The sequence below is a fragment of the Balaenoptera borealis genome (genome assembly GCF_965194805.1).
Source record: "Balaenoptera borealis genome assembly, chromosome: 2".
NCBI lineage: Eukaryota > Metazoa > Chordata > Mammalia > Artiodactyla > Balaenopteridae > Balaenoptera > Balaenoptera borealis.
Genome location: NC_138867.1, coordinates 4,654,150 through 4,673,099, shown reverse-complemented (window position 1 = coordinate 4,673,099; position 18,950 = coordinate 4,654,150). Strand labels below are relative to the sequence as shown.

At 39.2% G+C, this 18,950-nt stretch overlaps 1 long non-coding RNA gene across 1 annotated transcript in view; it reads left to right on the top strand.

Moving 5' to 3' along the window:
• The window catches only part of LOC309623421, a 720,194-nt gene extending 704,866 nt beyond the window's left edge, over positions 1–15,328 (top strand). The window contains exon 2 of the long non-coding RNA XR_014241371.1: positions 8,583–15,328. This is a non-coding gene — a long non-coding RNA (uncharacterized lncRNA). The remainder of the gene's footprint in view (positions 1–8,582) is intronic.
• The last annotated feature ends 3,622 nt before the right edge of the window (positions 15,329–18,950 follow it).

Here is an 18,950-nt window from a genome sequence, read left to right as displayed (position 1 = left end):
CAGGACACACCAACTGTTAAAAGCTCCAGGTATGAGTTTTTCCGTACCCCCCTCTCACCTTGGTAAAAGTCCCTTCATTAAATTATTCTAAAAATAGCCACTTTAAATATTCCGTCTCTTTCCCATTAGGACACACACTGAACCAACGCTGCCCTCATTTCCTTGCTGTCCTCTCTTTTGATGATGGCTGTCTCACACCCGAAGAAGGTTGCTGCTGTCTCCGTATCATATTTTTCACAACTGTTTTCTCTCACTGAAGTTGGTTGCTTTGAGATCACCACAATTTTATAACTGAAATATCAGAAGGTTACTTTATAATCCTGGCTCTGGATATTTAGTAATGACTCCCTATTGGCTTGGTATAGGCTTATGATACAATATCTGATTAAAAATAAAACTTTCTTCCTTGGAGTCCATGGCTTGTACTTTTTTTTTTTTTTTTTTTTAACTTAACCTACAGTCTTTTTGCCTGTTCCTAGGGTTTTATCCACAGCTCTGCTTTCTCCAGAAGGTCCCATCTGTGAAAATAATGCTTATACCTCTACCTTTAGCCCCGCTTTCATGGGCAACCCCATATGGTGTGTCTAAGGGCCCACTTCACATTACAATGTGAATTACAATGTGAAGTCCTGCATCCTCACTTATTCAAGGACCAACTCAACATTCCCTGCCCAATCCTGGCCCTTCTCCATGCTTCCCCTTGGCCTGTCCAAGGTGTCATTATACTTTAATGACCCTCTAAAACCCAAAAGAGAAATTATTCATTTCTTGAAGAGATAGTCAAAAGTATGGGAGGAAAATTAAGTTTTTTGAAAGTTTCATTTATTTGGCATTTTGTTTAAACCAGGTGCTATTTCTTTCTTTCTTTCTTTCTTTTTTTCCTCGTTATATGTATTCCTATCATCAAGCAAGCCATAGGTACATTTTGACCCCCTACTTATATGTTCTAGTTTTGCATACTTGGCTACACTCAAGCATTCATCCTTGTGACTATTTTTTTTGTTGTTCTTAAACAAGAATCTACTCTGTAAAAATGCATAATACCTTTGAGCTAAAGGAGAGATTTTGACTCTCAATACCTCATGCTCACAAAGGAAATAAGAAGACAGGTCGGGTCTTTCAAATCAGGAAAACTCCCTTGGATCAGGGCGGAGGGTGGCTAGGAAGGAGGGGGAGTCGGCAAATAATCCCTCTTTCTATCATGAGACTAAGCTAAAGCAATTGAACGTGGCTTTGCCAGCATCTAGACTAAATAGCAGTTCACTAGGGCTTTATATTAATTATATAACACAATGTCATAAAGTCAGATGGAATTATATTTTCAGTTTGTATGTTTTTATTTGATAAAACAGACCATAAAAATTGTAGGTGAAACTTAAAGTGAACCTAGAGATGGGAGGGATTCCCCCTAAGGATCCCTATCAGATTCTCTATTTTCAAGCTGCAGCGGCCATTCATGGGGCGAAGCCAGGACCCAGTACGGTAGAATAAATCTTTCTGATTAGCTGCTTCTGAATACATGTGCAACAAAGATAGCATCTCCAGGCATAGCTCAGTCACAAAGGTAAAGTTCCTCTCACCTCTCTGTGCCCTACTGTTCAATCTTTTGAACTTCTTGCCTTCCCCTTGACTTTTCAAATGTTATCTTTTGAAAGCAATACAAGTATAGTCAGAACAACCATATAATGGCAGTGCTCTAAACCATAAAATGAGTTGGTATTTTACCACACACAAAAAATCAAAAGGCAGTGAAAGAAACTTCGTAGGTTTGAGCATGACGTTTATGATGACTGTTGACCGCTGGCTGTAGCCTCACTACCTTACTGTACTTTATAAGGAGGGAGTCAGTCTGTCCCCCACATATGCCAATCTGGGGCTGAGCCCCACTGACATAGTTCAAGGCACACTGCACATGCTGCCCCTGGGCTACGGAGCCTGCTGGTGGCCTGAGAACAGAAGGGACCATTATTCTAGCAGGTCCCTGGTCTCTCCCTGGGTCCAGCACACTGCTTATCAGCAGTATCAGTGAGGGTCAGCATCAGGCTTGTCTGGTATGTAAATAAGTCACAACACTTTCCAGCCACATGCAGACATATCCTGAACCAAAAAGAAAGCAGAAGTCAGTGACATTTTGTATGTTGGACAGCTTTTCTTTTTTAGGGAGCAACATAAGCTACTTGCTAGGAGGCAAAACTTAGTTTACTTATGCTGATATATTATTTAGAACAAATATATTCAAACCATATCATTTTCAAGTCTAGTCTTAAGTTATTTGTTGATAAATTAAGGCAATCATATGAATTTCAAAATTGTCTAGAAGATGCTAATACTAATATTAATGAATCAAAACAATTTAAAATAACAGAAAAGAAAAATATTTTTAACTTAAATTTTCTTTAAAATGATTGCATTTAGTTAAAGAAGATTTGTCTAATACCTGCTTGGGCAACATTAATGTGTCATGATGTGTCAAAAGACAAACAAATGAGTTAAAAAGCCCTTGTTCTCCGTCAAATCCTAATGTGGGTGATAAGCCAGATAATGCAAAATGAGTGTTATGAGTGAGTGTTGGATAGCATGGAATGAGCATGCTATCAAAGTAACGAGTCCAAATCTTCATGGGACATTTGTCATTTGAGCTGTGCTTGAACTATGATGACATTAGGAATAGAAAACAGATTCTTCGTGGCCTGCCTGAGAGAATACGGCTAAAAACAAGCATGGGACTCCTCAGAAAATAGGTACATTCTTGGTTCTGGGAAGAAATACTTTGAGTCAAATTTAGAGAAACAAAGAGAGGAAGAAAAAAAGCGTGACATAGACATCAGTCTGAGGGTAGAGGGTAGGTTGGATGTCACTGCTCTAGATGCCAGAAAGCCCCGTTTTATTAGATTTATGACATAATCCATCAGGATTCAGTTTTACTAATTTCTGAACAGCGTTTAATGAACACAGATACAGCAATAATTTACATTTGGCCTGTATTTTTCTTTTGTTATTTCCACAAGGGCACAAATGTACTTAGGGGAGAAACAATAAAAATGTTAACACAATTTATGATGACCATGGGAACATGTATAGTAATTATTCTTTTCAAAATATGGCTAAAGAAGATCTCCAAAAACTATTTTCCCTTTCCACATCTAGAATGCTGTAGGAAATTATTTTTCCCTCTTCTCCAAGAGGAGAATCTATTTTTCATGCTAAAAATAAATGCCAGATGTCAAACTGAGTCAGGATACGTTACCTGACATCATGTGATTCCATGCTCATCTTCCATTGTGCATGCTGTTGGTCTCGGCCTGAGCATGTGTGGCCCAGGGAAAGAAGTCGGCTAACAATGCTTATTGTGGTCAAATAGTGATTTTTGTTTTTTACCAGATGGTAAAGAATTAGGAGTTCATTCTAAAGGAGGGGGAAAAGAGGTTTCTTAGGTAGGAGTGTGACTTTGCTTCAGTTGCATTTTTGGAAGATAATTCTGGAGGCAAAGATCGGATCTGCTGGACGATCCACCAACAGTCAAAGGCAAAGGGACTGCTTTGTGGGACCATCTGCTGTTTAGTAGAAGGAGGAGATGTTTTCAAAGGTAGAAACCAAAGGACTTTATGACCCAAAAAGGAAGCTGTGGTAAAGAATCAGTGTCTTTTCTTTCTATGATAGGTTTAAAAAATTAACTAGCAAATACTCATTGGATAATATTAGTTGTGGTTCACTAGGACTAATTTCATATCTTGACGATGAGAAAATAGAAGTGTTTTAATATTTTTCTTATTCTCATGATATTGTTGACATTTGATCAGAGTGACAAAAATAGATGAAGCTGAAAATTCCCATAAGTGATTGAGCTACGGAGCAGCATGATTAACCCAGGTCTCTCTGATTCATGCACGGAGAATCACCAGGGCCCTCATCCATCACCAGCACCAATCCTACACCACGGCCGCCTTCACTCTGATGTGCAGATGAAGGGCTGGTTGATGCCACATTAACAAAGAGATGCTAAGTTTTCATAATCCAGAAAACCTTTTTAATTTCTCTCTCTTATTTTATTTAACTGTTTCAAGGTTCACATCAAGTCCATCTCTTGAATAAGTCCTACTTAACTCACTAAATTACATGAACATTTTCTCCCACCTCTGACACTTCTTGAAATTTTCTGAATCAATCAAAGAATAAAGATTGTCAAATAAGCACACAGTTTTTCATATAAACTTTGATTCTTAATAATCTGTAATGTAATACCTTTTTAGCTAATTAGATTACTAGTGGTTATATGATTATATAAAATGACCCTACAGCAATTTTCAGTTTTTTAGTGAATAGAAGTGTGTTTTTTATTTCTAATAACACTGGAATGGGGAAACTAAAGTTATAATTATTTTCAGATTTACTGATTAAATAGCTAGGCAATCTGAACGAGTCAGCTAAAAACAAGAATGATAAATTTATTAAGTAGCTAATTCAAGGAAAATATGGAAAAAATAGTCTTTTGTACAACAGTGATTATCTTAAAATACAATAAAGTGTGTATTAAATAATTTTAGAAGTTTAAAAAGTTAACTATTAATATTATATTATGGAAAAACAGAAAAAATAAGAAATAGCTCTCAGGAGTAATAGTTGCTATCTCGACTTTTAGAAAAACAAAGGCAGAAGAATCTCAAGAAGTAAAATAAAATGAAAGGGCCAACAGTAGTTTGGAAACATTTTCTTCAATCAGTGTGGATAAAGAAATATTTTTAATAATATATAAAATTGTAGTGGAGTTAGGAGAAAAGCATCAGGATGCCGTTTATTAAAATGAATAAGTTGTAAAGTATTTGGTATAACTTGTAATAAAAACATTAAGGCACTGATACAAGATGAAACCCAGGGCAGCTGTTCATTACAGGCAACATAATTAACCTATAACCTTAGAAATCAAATATGACAGCACGTGGGAAAAGCTTTAAACATATCTAAAGACTTTGAACTGTTCAAAAAATCTCTAAAGAATTTATAAGATGGAATTATTTTCCAGATGTGATGAACCAAGGCACTCCAGCAGAGTTACCAATGATAGCAAACAATTTTAAGTATTCTAAATAGCTAATGTGAGAGGGAAGAAACAGCCTTAACTAAGTTGGTTAATATATACATCTATATCTATATATATATATATAATTATTTGTATCTCTTTCCCTAGAATATTTGAGGCTGCTTAAAGTTAAATAAATATCTGTCAAAATAGTAAAATATGTATATAAGTATAAAGTAAGAAACACCAAAGAAAAGGCATACACAATTCATACAAGAGTCGGCATTATTTCTGTGAATGAATTTTAGACAGGGCTTAGGTGCATACTGACATATTAGGTGAGAAGGAAAATAGAAATATGTACAGAATGCCAGTTATGATAAGGAGAACATATCAAGTTCTGATGATACAAAGAGTTTTCTTGGTCCTAAATTTCAAAAGAACTTTCTGATATAGAAGTTTTACATTGTGTTATAAGGAATAATGTTGTTACTTTATATGGGGTGTTTGGATGATCAGTCAGATGCAGGCACAGAATAACAGCATGGAGAGGTATGTGAAAGTGAGAGAGATTTATCACACCCACAGGTCCCAGAGCAGGGGGCACGGCAGTCCACGCTGGGGACCATGTGGAGGGAGTGCCTGATAGGTTGAGGCTGAGATCGAGGCAAGTGCCTTTATGGGGGTCAGGGTGGAACACAAAAGCAAAAGGTGTGTGTGAATGTCACTAGGTCACAGTCAGGTGAGGACAAGAAGGGAGCTTGTGGCAAAGGCCAGCCTTACCACACCTGTGTGCCTGGTCATCTGGGAGGGCTGCTCATGGTCTGTTTGGAGGGGGTGTTGAGTCAGCAGGAAAATGCAAAATTTAAAATCTTACAATATATACCCGGAGAACATGAACCTGTGTAATAACTGAGGCGCTTAAAAACATTTTTACAGCACACTTTTATTGAAAATTCAATAATCGATTTCATAGCTTTGTCCCACATAGCATCCATCAATAAAACTGAGAAATCGGATTCAATGTTATATCTGAGCAATGGAAGAGTTAACATGATGTAGTTCAGATATACAGTAGCTGATTGTCTAACTCCACCTCTATTTAGCAGGTGGAACATCTAAATGTTGCCTGAATTGCACGTTTCTCCCATAGTATCTGTGAATTTAACGTCTCTAATCAGACTCATAAGCTGCATTCTCTGGTGTAGTACTGGCTGGCTCTTTTCTTTATTTCTGTACATTTCAGAGAAGATGATTCATTGAATGAATAATTTTATTTATCGTGATAATAGAATATTTAAGATAAATTACAGTTATGAAGGCTACATGAAAATGTCATATAGTTTGAAAAATATCAGCTTGTATTAAGGTGTCTACACTAATATAATAATAATTAAATATTGTGGTAGGCAGACTTCCAAGTGGCCTTTGGAAAGGGAGTGGTGACAGTGAACATGTGACAATGGCACTGGTCTCATCACATACCACACCGTCAGAAGCTGCCAGCCTACAGAGGGATGGGGTGGCCTGTGTTGATGCACCTGAGGCATCAGCTCAAAGGTGGTGTACTGCGAGGATGTGGTGTCATCCTGCAAAATACAGTGTAGGTGCTAAGTTATTGACTGTTTCATACACTGTGCCTCCAATAAATAAAGTTGATGAGTTCAAGCTGGAGTGGCCTCATGTGCTATCACATCCACTTGTGACTGCTTGATTACCATTTTGACAATTTGGATCTCTTTGGGTTTAACGGTTTACATAGGTCATACCCAGAATACCACTGAACTTTAAACTACAGCTACCACCTGGGCACTTCAGACTCCTTGTGCCAAAGAGAGGATTCTTCTTATAGAAAGATTGATCTGCAATATGGCACTCCACATGACATCACATCAGACGCAATGGACCACTTTATAGAAAGGACATAAGACCATGGACCCACTGGTCTGGTCACATACCACACCACCCAGGCAAGGAAAACGAGGACTCACCACTACGGCAGAGGTAACTGCTGCTGGGACTCAGAAGGAGGTTGTCCTAGCACTTCTCCCTGGAGTCAGGGAGGGATAAGCTTGACACCTGGTGTCCACTTGCCTATTTCTCAGAGCTTCCCTTCCCAATTTGACAATAAACAAACACATGCAGTAGCCATTGCCCGATAAGGGTCTGGTTACCAGGGACTCGTACCCCTCAGGGATGAGGCCCTGGGTGATGCTCCCAAGTTAGCCAACAGAGATGTCAGCCATGAGGGAGGGGAACCTAGGATGGAAAGTGGAGGGAGACATGGGTATCACTGTGGATTGCAGACTGGCTGGCTTGGTGGGGCTAAGTTCATTCCATTCAATATCCTCTGCTGCTACCCCAGGAGGAGAGACCCCCAGAATCCTGGGTAGACTGCTCCCAGAGCTCATGTATACTTGGCACATCTGAAGGGCTGAAGTGGTAGACCCACAGGGATGCTGGGCTGCACCTCCCAGGTACTGTCTTCAAAACAAACATTTATTCCCCTCGCTGCTGAAAAAGGATTTGGCCAGTAGCACCTCAGGTCTCTCCCCAGCTGAGTGAGCCACCTTGCTTCAGGGCCAGCTCTCTTCTTGGGGCAGCCCTCCAACAAAGCCTGGTCACTGTGGTGGCACAGAGCTTATGTGCCTTTACCCCAGCTCTGCATCACACCTAAAGGCCATCTCAGATACCAAGTCTGTTTCCTGTCGAGTTGGAGGAGATCTAGTTGGGTTGTATCTCAACTCAACTCCTCCCTCTGCCCAGTTCTGTTTCCCTCCTCTCCATTCACAGAATTGATCTGACCACGACTCCCTAATCAACTTCCTGACTTTCCATCCCTGTCTCCTAGGCTGCTTCCCAGTGCATCCAACGTATGCATAAGTGTGATAAGGAATATCTGATACAAATGAAAACATCTCATTCCTGGATGGGAAGCATAATAGTTTTAAATCTTTAATTCTTTTCAAATTAATTTATGGCTATGACATAACCCCTTCAAAAAACCTAAAGGGATGTATTTTCTAAAATATAATTATACAATTCATTTTACAGAGGAAAGAAAACTGAGACAAGACAGAGAGATTACAATTTGGGGGATGGGAGAAAAAATAAGTTAGATTCCCGACATTCACATACACGCACATATACACATACACAATTTGCAAAGGGATTAACTATTTAAATGTTACATGTAGAAAATATCCAAAAAAATAGAGTTTATTTATTAAAACTTGGAGTTGTGGAAAGTCAAGTTAAGCATGCAACCAAAGGCCGAAACTATAGAGCAAAAGATTTAGACTTGTCTACAGAAATTTGTAATTATTATGTGGTAAGATACTCCAAAAACAAATAGGAAAACAAGCAGTATCTGTGACTTTTAAATGTTAGCATCCTTGAACACACAAAGAACTCCTACAAGTGATACGAAAGACAAACCCCTAAAAATAGTTAAGAATGAGAATAAGCAATTCAGAATTCAATAAATATGGCCTATATAGTCAGGCTGGAAATTGATTAATCTCAATGTTGGTCTATGGGGTGCAAATTAAAATATAAATGTGAGAAAGAGGATTAACCAAGATGGCGGAGTAGAAGGACGTGCTCTCACTCCCTCTTGCGAGAGCACCAGAATCACAACTGGCTGCTGGACAATCATTGACAGGAAGACCCTGGACTTCACCAAGGAGGATACCCCACGTCCAAGGACAGAGGAGAAGCCACAGTGAGACGGTAGGAGGGGCGCAATCAGAGTAAAATCAAATCCCATAACTGCTGGGTGGGTGACTCACAGACTGGCGAACACTTATACCACAGAAGTCCACCCACTGGAGTGAAGCTTCTGAGCCCCACGTCAGGCTTCCCAACCTGGGGGTCCGGCAACGGGAGGAGGAATTCCTAGAGAATCAGACTTTGAAGCCTAGTGGGAATTGATTGCAGGACTTCGACAGGACTGGGGGAAACAGAGACCCCACTCTTGGAGGGCACACACAAAGTAGTGTGCGCATCGGGACCCAGGGGAAGGAGCAGTGACCCTGGGGGAGACTGAACCAGACCTACCTGCTGGTGTTGGGGGGTCTCCTGCAGAGGCGGGGGTGGCTCTGTTTCACCGTGGGGACAAGGACACTGGCAGCGGAGGTTCTGGGAAGTGCTCCTTGGCATGAGCCCTCCCAGAGTCTGCCATTAACCCCACCAAAGAGCCCAGGTAGGCTCCAGTGTTGGGTTGCCTCAGGCAAAACAACCAACAAGGAGGGAACCCAGCCCCACCCATCAACAGTCAAGTGGATTAAAGTTTTACTGAGCTCTGACCGCCACAGCAACAGTCAGCTCTACCCACCACCAGAGCCTCCCATCAAGGCTCTTAGATAGCCTCAACCACCAGAGGGCAGACAGCAGAAGCAAGAAAAACTACAATCCTGCAGCCTGTGGACCAAAAACCACAGTTACAGAAAGATAGACAAGATGAAAAGGCAGAGGGCTATGTACCAGGTGAAGGAACAAGAAAAAAACCCCAGAAAAACAACTAAATGAAGTGGAGATAGGCAACCTTCCAGAAAAAGAATTCAGAATAATGATAGTGAAGATGATCCAGGACCTCGGAATAAGAATGGAGGCAAAGATTGAGAAGATGCAAGAAATGATTAACAAAGACCTAGAAGAATTCAAGAACAAACAAACAGAGATGACCAATACAATAACTGAAATGAAAACTACACTAGAAGGAATCAATAGCAGAATAACTGAGGCAGAAGAACGGATAAGTGACCTGGAAGACAGAATGGTGGAATTCACTGCTGCGGAACAGACTAAAGAAAAAAGAATGAAAAGAAATGAAGACAGCCTAAGAGACCTCTGGGACAACATTAAACGCAACAACATTCGCATTATAGGGGTTCCAGAAGGAGAAGAGAGAGAGAAAGGACCAGAGAAAATATTTGAAGAGATTATAGTCGAAAACTTCCCTAACATGGGAAAGGAAATAGCCACCCAAGTCCAGGAAGCGCAGAGAGTCCCATACAGGATAAACCCAAGGAGAAACACGCTGAGACACATAGTAATCAAAGTGGCAAAAATTAAAGACAAAGAAAAATTATTGAAAGCAGCAAGGGAAAAACGACAAATAACATACAAGGGAACTCCCATAAGGTTAACAGCTGATTTCTCAGCAGAAACTCTACAAGCCAGAAGGGAGTGGCATGATATACTTAAAGTGATGAAAGGGAAGAACGAACAACCAAGATTACTCTACCCGGCAAGGATCTCATTTAGATTTGATGGAGAAATCAAAAGCTTTACAGACAAGCAAAAGCTAAGAGAATTCACCACCACCAAACCAGCTCTACAACAAATGCTAAAGGAACTTCTCTAAGTGGGAAACACAAGAGAAGAAAAGGACCTACAAAAACAAACCCAAAACAATTAAGAAAATGGTCATAGGAACATACATATCGATAATTACCTTAAACGTGAATGGATTAAATGCCCCAACCAAAAGACATAGACTGGCTGAATGGATACAAAAACAAGACCCATATATGTGCTGTCTACAGGAGACCCACTTTAGACCTAGGGACACATACAGACTGAAAGTGAGGGGATGGAAAAAGATATTCCATGCAAATGGAAATCAAAAGAAAGCTGGAGTAGCTATACTCATATCAGATAAAATGGACTTTAAAATAAAGAATGTTACAAGAGACAAGGAAGGACACTACATAATGATCAAGGGATCAATCCAAGAAGAAGATATAACAATTATAAATATATATGCACCCAACATAGGAGCACCTCAATACATAAGGCAACTGCTAACAGCTATAAAAGAGGAAATTGACAGTAACACAATAATAGTGGGGGACTTTAACACCTCACTTACACCAATGGACAGATCATCCAAAATGAAAATAAATAAGGAAACAGAAGCTTTAAATGACACAATAGACCAGATAGATTTAATTGATATATATAGGACATTCCATCCAAAAACAGCAGATTACACGTTCTTCTCAAGTGTGCACGGAACATTCTCCAGGATAGATCACATCTTGGGTCACAAATCAAGCCTCAGTAAATTTAAGAAAATTGAAATCATATCACGCATCTTTTCTGACCACAACGCTATGAGATTAGAAATGAATTACAGGGAAAAAAACGTAAAAAACACAAACACATGGAGGCTAAACAATACGTTACTAAATAACCAAGAGATCACTGAAGAAATCAAAGAGGAAATCAAAAAATACCTAGAGACAAATGACAATGAAAACACGATGACCCAAAACCTATGGGATGCAGCAAAAGCAGTTCTAAGAGGGAAGTTTATAGCTATACAAGCCTACCTAAAGAAACAAGAAAACTCTCAAATAAACAATCTAACCTTACACCTAAAGAAACTAGAGAAAGAAGAACAAACAAAACCCAAAGTTAGCAGAAGGAAAGAAATCATAAAGATCAGAGCAGAAATAAATGAAATAGAAACAAAGAAAACAATAGCAAAGATCAATAAAACTAAAAGTTGGTTCTTTGAGAAGATAAACAAAATTGATAAGCCATTAGCCAGACTCATCAAGAAAAAGAGGGAGAGGACTCAAATCAATAAAATCAGAAATGAAAAGGAAGTTACAACAGACACCGCAGAAATACAAAGCATCCTAAGAGACTACTACAAGTAACTTTATGCCAATAAAATGGACAAGCTGGAAGAAATGGACACATTTTTAGAAAGGTATAACCTTCCAAGACTGAACCAGGAAGAAACAGAAAATATGAACAGACCAATCACAAGTAATGAAATTGAAACTGTGATTAAAAATCTTCCAACAAACAAAAGTCCAGGACCCGATGGCTTCACAGGTGAATTCTATCAAACATTTAGAGAAGAGCTAACACCTATCCTCTCAAACTCTTCCAAAAAATGGCAGAGGAAGGAACACTCCCAAACTCATTCTATGAGGCCACCATCACCCTGATACCAAAACCAGACAAAGACACTACAAAAAAAAAAAATTACAGACCAATATCACTGATGAATATAGATGCAAAAATCCTCAACAAAATAGTAGCAAACAGAATCCAACAACACATTAAAAGGATCATACACCACGATCAAGTGGGATTTATCCCAGGGATGCAAGGATTCTTCAATATACGCAAATCAATCAATGTGATACACCATATTAACAAATTGAAGAATAAAAACCATATGATCATCTCAATAGATGCAGAAGAAGGTTTTGACAAAATTCAACACCCATTTATGATAAAAACTCTCCAGAAAGTGGGCATAGAGGGAACCTACCTCAACATAATAAAGGTCATATATGACAAACCCACAGCAGACATCATTCTCAATGGTGAAAAACTGAAAGCATTTCCTCTAAGATCAGGAATGAGACAAGGATGTCCACTCTCACCACTGTTATTCAACATAGTTCTGGAAGTCCTAGCCATGGCAATCAGAGAAGAAAAAGAAATAAAAGGAATACAAATTGGAAAAGAAGAAGTAAAACTGTCACTGTTTGCGGATGACATGATACTATACATAGAGAATCCTAAAACTGCCACCAGAAAACTGCTAGAGCTAATTCATGAATATGGTAAAGTTGCAGGATACAAAATTAATGCACAGAAATCTCTTGCATTCCTATACACTAATGATGAAAAATCTGAAAGAGAAATTATGGAAACACTCCTATTTACCATTGCAACAAAAAGAATAAAATACCTAGGAATAAACCTACCTAGGGAGACAAAAGACCTGTATGCAGAAAACTATAAGACACTGATGAAAGAAATTAAAGATGATACCAACAGATGGAGAGATATACCATGTTCTTGGATTGGAAGAATCAACATTGTGAAAATGAGTATACTACCCAAAGCAATCTACAGATTCAATGCAATCCCTATTAAATTACCAATGACATTTTTTACGGAGCTAGAACAAATCATCTTAAGATTTGTATGGAGACACAAAAGACCCCGAATAGCCAAAGCAGTCTTGAGGCAAAAAAATGGAGCTGGAGGAATCAGACTCCCTGACTTCAGACTATACTACAAAGCTACAGTAATCAAGACAATATGGTACTGGCACAAAAACAGAAACATAGATCAATGGAACAAGATAGAAAGCCCAGAGATTAACCCACGCACCTATGGTCAACTAATCTATGACAAAGGAGGCAAAGATATACAATGGAGAAAAGACAGTCTCTTCAATAAGTGGTGCTGGGAAAACTGGACAGCTACATGTAAAAGAATGAAATTAGAATACTCCCTAACACCATACACAAAAATAAACTCAAAATGGATTAGAGACCTAAATATAACACTGGACACTATAAAACTCTTAGAGGAAAACATAGGAAGAACACTCTTTGACATAAATCACAGCAAGATCTTTTTTGATCCACCTCCTAGAGTAATGGAAATAAAAACAAAAATAAACAAATGGGACCTAATGAAACTTCAAAGCTTTTGCACAGTAAAGGAAACCATAAACAAGACGAAAAGACAACCCTCAGAATGGGAGAAAATATTTGCAAACGAATCAACGGACAAAGGATTAATCTCCAAAATATATAAACAGCTCATTCAGCTCAATATTAAAGAAACAAACACCCCAATCCAAAAATGGGCAGAAGACCTAAATAGACATTTCTCCAAAGAAGACATACAGACGGCCATGAAGCACATGAAAAGCTGCTCAACATCACTAATTATTAGAGAAATGCAAATCAAAACTACAATGAGGTATCACCTCACTCCTGTTAGAATGGGCATCATCAGAAAATCTACAAACAACAAATGCTGGAGAGGGTGTGGAGAAAAGGGAACCCTCTTGCACTGTTGGTGGGAATGTAAATTGATACAGCCACTATGGAGAACAATATGGAGGTTCCTTAAAAAACTAAAAATAGAATTACCATATGACCCAGCAATCCCACTACTGGGCATATACCCAGAGAAAACCATAATTCAAAAAGACACATGCACCCGAATGTTCATTGCAGCAGTATTTACAATAGCCAGGTCATGGAAGCAATCTAAATGCCCATCAACAGATGAACGGATAAAGAAGATGTGGTACATATATACAATGGAATATTACTCAGCCATAAAAAGGAACGAAATTGAGTCATTTGTTGAGAAGTGGATGGATCTAGAGACTGTCATACAGAGTGAAGTAAGTCAGAAAGAGAAAAACAAATATCGTATACTAACGCATGTATGTGGAACCTAGAAAAATGGTACAGATGAGCCGGTTTGCAGGGCAGAAGTTGAGACACAGATGTAGAGAACGGACATATGGACACTAAGGGGGGAAAACTGCGGTGGGGTGGGGATGGTGGTGTGCTGAATTGGGCGATTGGGATTGACATGTATACACTGATGTGTATAAAATTGATGCCTAATAAGAACCTGCAGTATAAACAAACAAACAAACAAACAAAACAACTAATACTAAACTTTCATTGGGTTATTTGTATGGAACTATGTTAATATAAATGTTTCAGACATTACATGAAATTTCTAAAAATCTTATATTTGTATTTGTATGGAAATATGTATGGAAATATGTTAATATAAATGTTTCAGACATTACATGAAATTTCTAAAAATCTTATATGTTCTGGTATAATGTTATAAGTAATAATCCTAGTTATTACTTTAAAATGTATATCTCAGAAATAACTAATTTTCTTGTCAACTGCATTATTATGAACTTTCATCAAATCTTTAACTGTGGTCATTTTTAAGTCTGTTGTCATTTACAGACAGTTCTGGGTGTACTCTGATGCTTTTGCAAATATGTTCCTATAAAAGGGTTTCATCTTCAAGAAATTCATGGAAAAGACTCTGACAAGTACAGGTTTCTGGTAACTGACTGTACTGCTGAACTGAATGAATAAGCATTTTCAGAACTCTAATGAAAAACTGATGAACTCATAAAAGTGCTAACAAAAGATCAAGAAGGAAAAAAAATTAATTACATGGGACTGAGTGAACTGATGAGGATGAGTATAATTTTTGTGACTTTCTGTCTGAATTAAAAAAAAAAAAAATCCCACAAGGACTCAGAGGCAAAGAATATACAAATCAATTTTCACTGCAAAGTAAAGGAGCTGTTACAGTGGAGGATTAGTGGACTGAATGTCAATATTATGACATAGTATGAGTGTGTTTCATTTTGGTAATTGCAATCATTGTTGCTTTTGTTGTGGTCATCCATGTACAATGCTTGGTGTCAGTCTATTTATCTCTTGTGAAAATAAAATACAGTGTATGTGTGTGAAAAAATATATATATAAATGTGAAAACATTGCCGCCTCTCAGATTGGAAAAGGTTAAAACAATGAAAATGTTCAGAATTGCCCAGTTCAGAGATAAACATAGCACTCATAGGAAGGTATAGACTTTTGGGAGGAGGGGTCAGTGGGTACAAAAGAAGTAGAAAGAAGAAATTTTATATCCATCTGTCTCAGGGATGTTTGCTATAGCATTGCTGTAACCTTAAAACAAACTAATTACCCAATAATAAAGAAATGGACAGGTAAATCATGGTATCTACATCATGAAATGCTACAGAGCCATTTCAAATAGTTTTGTAGAAAAATATTTGATTTCATGAAAAAAGTTCATATTAATTTCTTAAAATTAGATTTTAAAATAGCATGATATCAGTTTTGTAGAATTGGATGACTTATCAATAGTAAAAATAATCTTTGAGGAGTAGTGTTATGTAATGTTATGGTTGTTGTTTTTCTCCCTTGTGTTTCTCTGCATTTTTCAAAGGCTTAATAGTAAGTATAACGATTAGTTGTAATAATCATTAGATATAATACTTATAGAAATAATTAAAAGAAGGTATAATAAATGCAAAGAAGGATAAGACAATGTTTTTCACTTCTGCCATCTTTAAATAAGAAATTTGAACGCTTAGGCACACAGCACACACCCCCATATACTCCGTCTCCCTCAAAGCCACATCCAGAGGCAGCTGAGGCTGGTCTGGGAGTTCTCCAGGCTCCTGTAGTCTCCTCCCTGCTCCCCCCACCCCAATAATTCCCACTATGAGATCAGTCTCTCATCTGGTCTTCTGCGTTCCATTGAATTTCTGGGGTGCTCCTGTGTGTGTCCAGCACCTTCCTGGGCATGCCTGTTTTCAAGGGTCTCCCTGTCCCCTCACTCAGCGTCTCCCCATCCCTAGGTCCTCATTACTGCCACCAGGTGACATCCCAAGACCAGCCCAGCCTCAATGATCTCAGGGACTGTACACGCTTGGCAAAATTATACCCAACCGAAAACTCATCTCGGGGATACCTCACTGTTTAATTGGTCTGTTCTCTTGAAGCCTGCGTGAACACTGCCCATTCTTCATGACAAAAGCCTCAACTGGAGGACAGGCTCTTTGTCCTGGGGTGAGGAGAAGTGCACTGTCTGAGACTTCATGGGGGTCTGGGTTCTTCGTATTACTTTGGGCCTCTCTCCTGGTTCCTGAGTCACAGATTCAGACCACATCACTTGTTCAGAAAGTGATGAATGAGGGTTAAACGCAGATGTGCATGCTTACTGTAGGCTCTGCACACAAGATGATGTAAGAACCCCTGGAATGGGTCAAATTGTCTTCATTATACAAAGGAGGAAACTGAGACATGCTCAGAGACTGAAGGATGTCCAAGTTCACTCTGCCAGGGTATAGTGGGCTCAGGGGGTCCATTTCTTGGACCAAGAACCTTCACGAAACAACACAAGTTTCTCTAAGCAGCAAGACTACAATAAACACTCCACTCCCATTTTATTTATTTGCTTGTTTGTTTTTTTTCCCCCAGTTTTTGAGTCACCATCCCTGGCAGGGGTCTGAGTCTTCCACTTAACACCTAAATTGAGTCTTCCACTTAACACCTTAACATGTTGGGTTTCAGAAGACAGCGCTGAGGAATGCGGCTGAGCGCACTCCTGGTTTCCAATGACAGGGTAGCAGGGGAAGCAGGAAGTGGAAACGTGGAAGGTGGACAAGGGGAGTGCAGGACGGTGTGGGCGGCTGTGCAGGGTCCGTCCCCTTCAGAAGAACGGGAAGTGACTGTAAATGTTCCATGTGTGCAGCTTACATGGCGATCTCCTCTCCGACAGCCACCCCAATGTTTTTGTTTGCAATTTCAGTCATCTGCATTCAACTGTCTTGTTTAATGCAGAAGAAAATCTCTTATAAATGCAGCCTGGAGCTACGAGGCCCAGGCAAACACTAGGAGGAGAAGCAGAGAGTCATACGCTACTGGTTACGTTAAATGAAACTGGATCAGAATCTCAGGGAAATTAGGTTTGTCTGTATTTACATCATTTTAAAACTCAGTTTCAAAATCCAAATTTGATTATTACTGTAATCTCAACTCTGAGTTGTCATGATCCTTATGCACAAAGGTATGTGTGAAAGTAAGGAAATGTGGATTGATGATGATAATAATCCATTTATAAGCACACACATGCACACACACACACACACACACCGAGCATCTATCTATTTGTGTCAGGCTTTCTTCTAGGTGCTACGTTTATAGAGGGGAGACAAGAAAGACTAGGTCTTGACTCTAAGAGTATTTTTTCATTTGTTTCCCCCCTTTTTGTTTCATAATATTTCATTGAGGTATACAATGAAAAGGGCAGATCTTAAGGGTACCGTCTTGTGGCTTTTCCAAGTGGCTAAACTCTGTACACCTCCCTCCCCCAACATAACACAAGATTGACTACATTCCCCCATTTCGGAAAGTCATCTCTCACTCCTTCCACAGAGTAAGACCACTCTGATTTTTATCTCCACAGGTGTGTATTCGCCTGCCCTTGAACTTTGTAAATAGGAAATCATCCAGTTGGAGCACTTTCATGTCTGGCTACTTCCACTAAACACAATGATTTCCAGATGAATATTTGCCCAATTTGCTGTGCCTTTGCCCAATTCAGTACTTTGCTCTTCTCGCCGCTGAGTAGTATTTCACGGTGTGTGTATACCAACCACACTTTGTTTCTCCTTTCCCTAGCTGATGGATAGATATTTCAGTTGCTTCTAGTTTTGGGTTATTATGGATAAGCTGCCGTGAGCATCTCCACTGATTTGCCTGTCCTTGTGGAGAGCTGGAAATACTTCTTCATCCCCTGCCCCTGACCCATCATCAGCCCTCAGACAAAGACTGACTGCTCCCTGACAGGGGGGAGTGTGAAGGTCCAGGGCCCCGCCTGGAGCTGGGACAGAGCTCCCCCTGGGATCCGTCTCACCTGCTCTCCCAGGATTTTTCCAAGATCCCTCTGGCTTCGCTCCTCCCCTTTCCTGTCCGGCTTCCTCCATTCTTACCAGCATCTTACAAATCTTTACCTTGGAGTCACTGCAACGTACCTGACCTGAGACACCTGGTATTAAATATACACCACGTGCCCTGCATCTTGCTAAGTGCATTCCATTGATTATTCCATTTAATAACCACCATGACCGATTCCATGATATCCTGTTAACAATTACCTATTGAACTTGAGGCCAAACTGCCAGTGGATTCACAGCATTGAACCGGAGAACTCCCTAGTTCCTTCCAGACATAAACCCTCCTGAGCCTGAGACTCTGCCCTGAGGCGTTGACCATTGACTCCAGGAGAGAGTGTTGATACTCATACGCCAATTAGCACACAAGGTCAACTTTTAGTTTGTTTTCCTAATAAATGCCTGGGACCCTCCCAAATGCACAATATACTCATCATTTTAAACACCATTAAAATCAGATGTTTACATAGAAAAAGATATACTTAGTAGATTTCCTTTTTAAATACACAGTAAAATGACTAAATTTTTAATATTTTTGAGTTAAAATATTTAGATAGTACAATTTTATTTGTAACATGTGAATTACTAATATCTACCTTACAGTGTTGTTGTAAGACTAAATAGAAC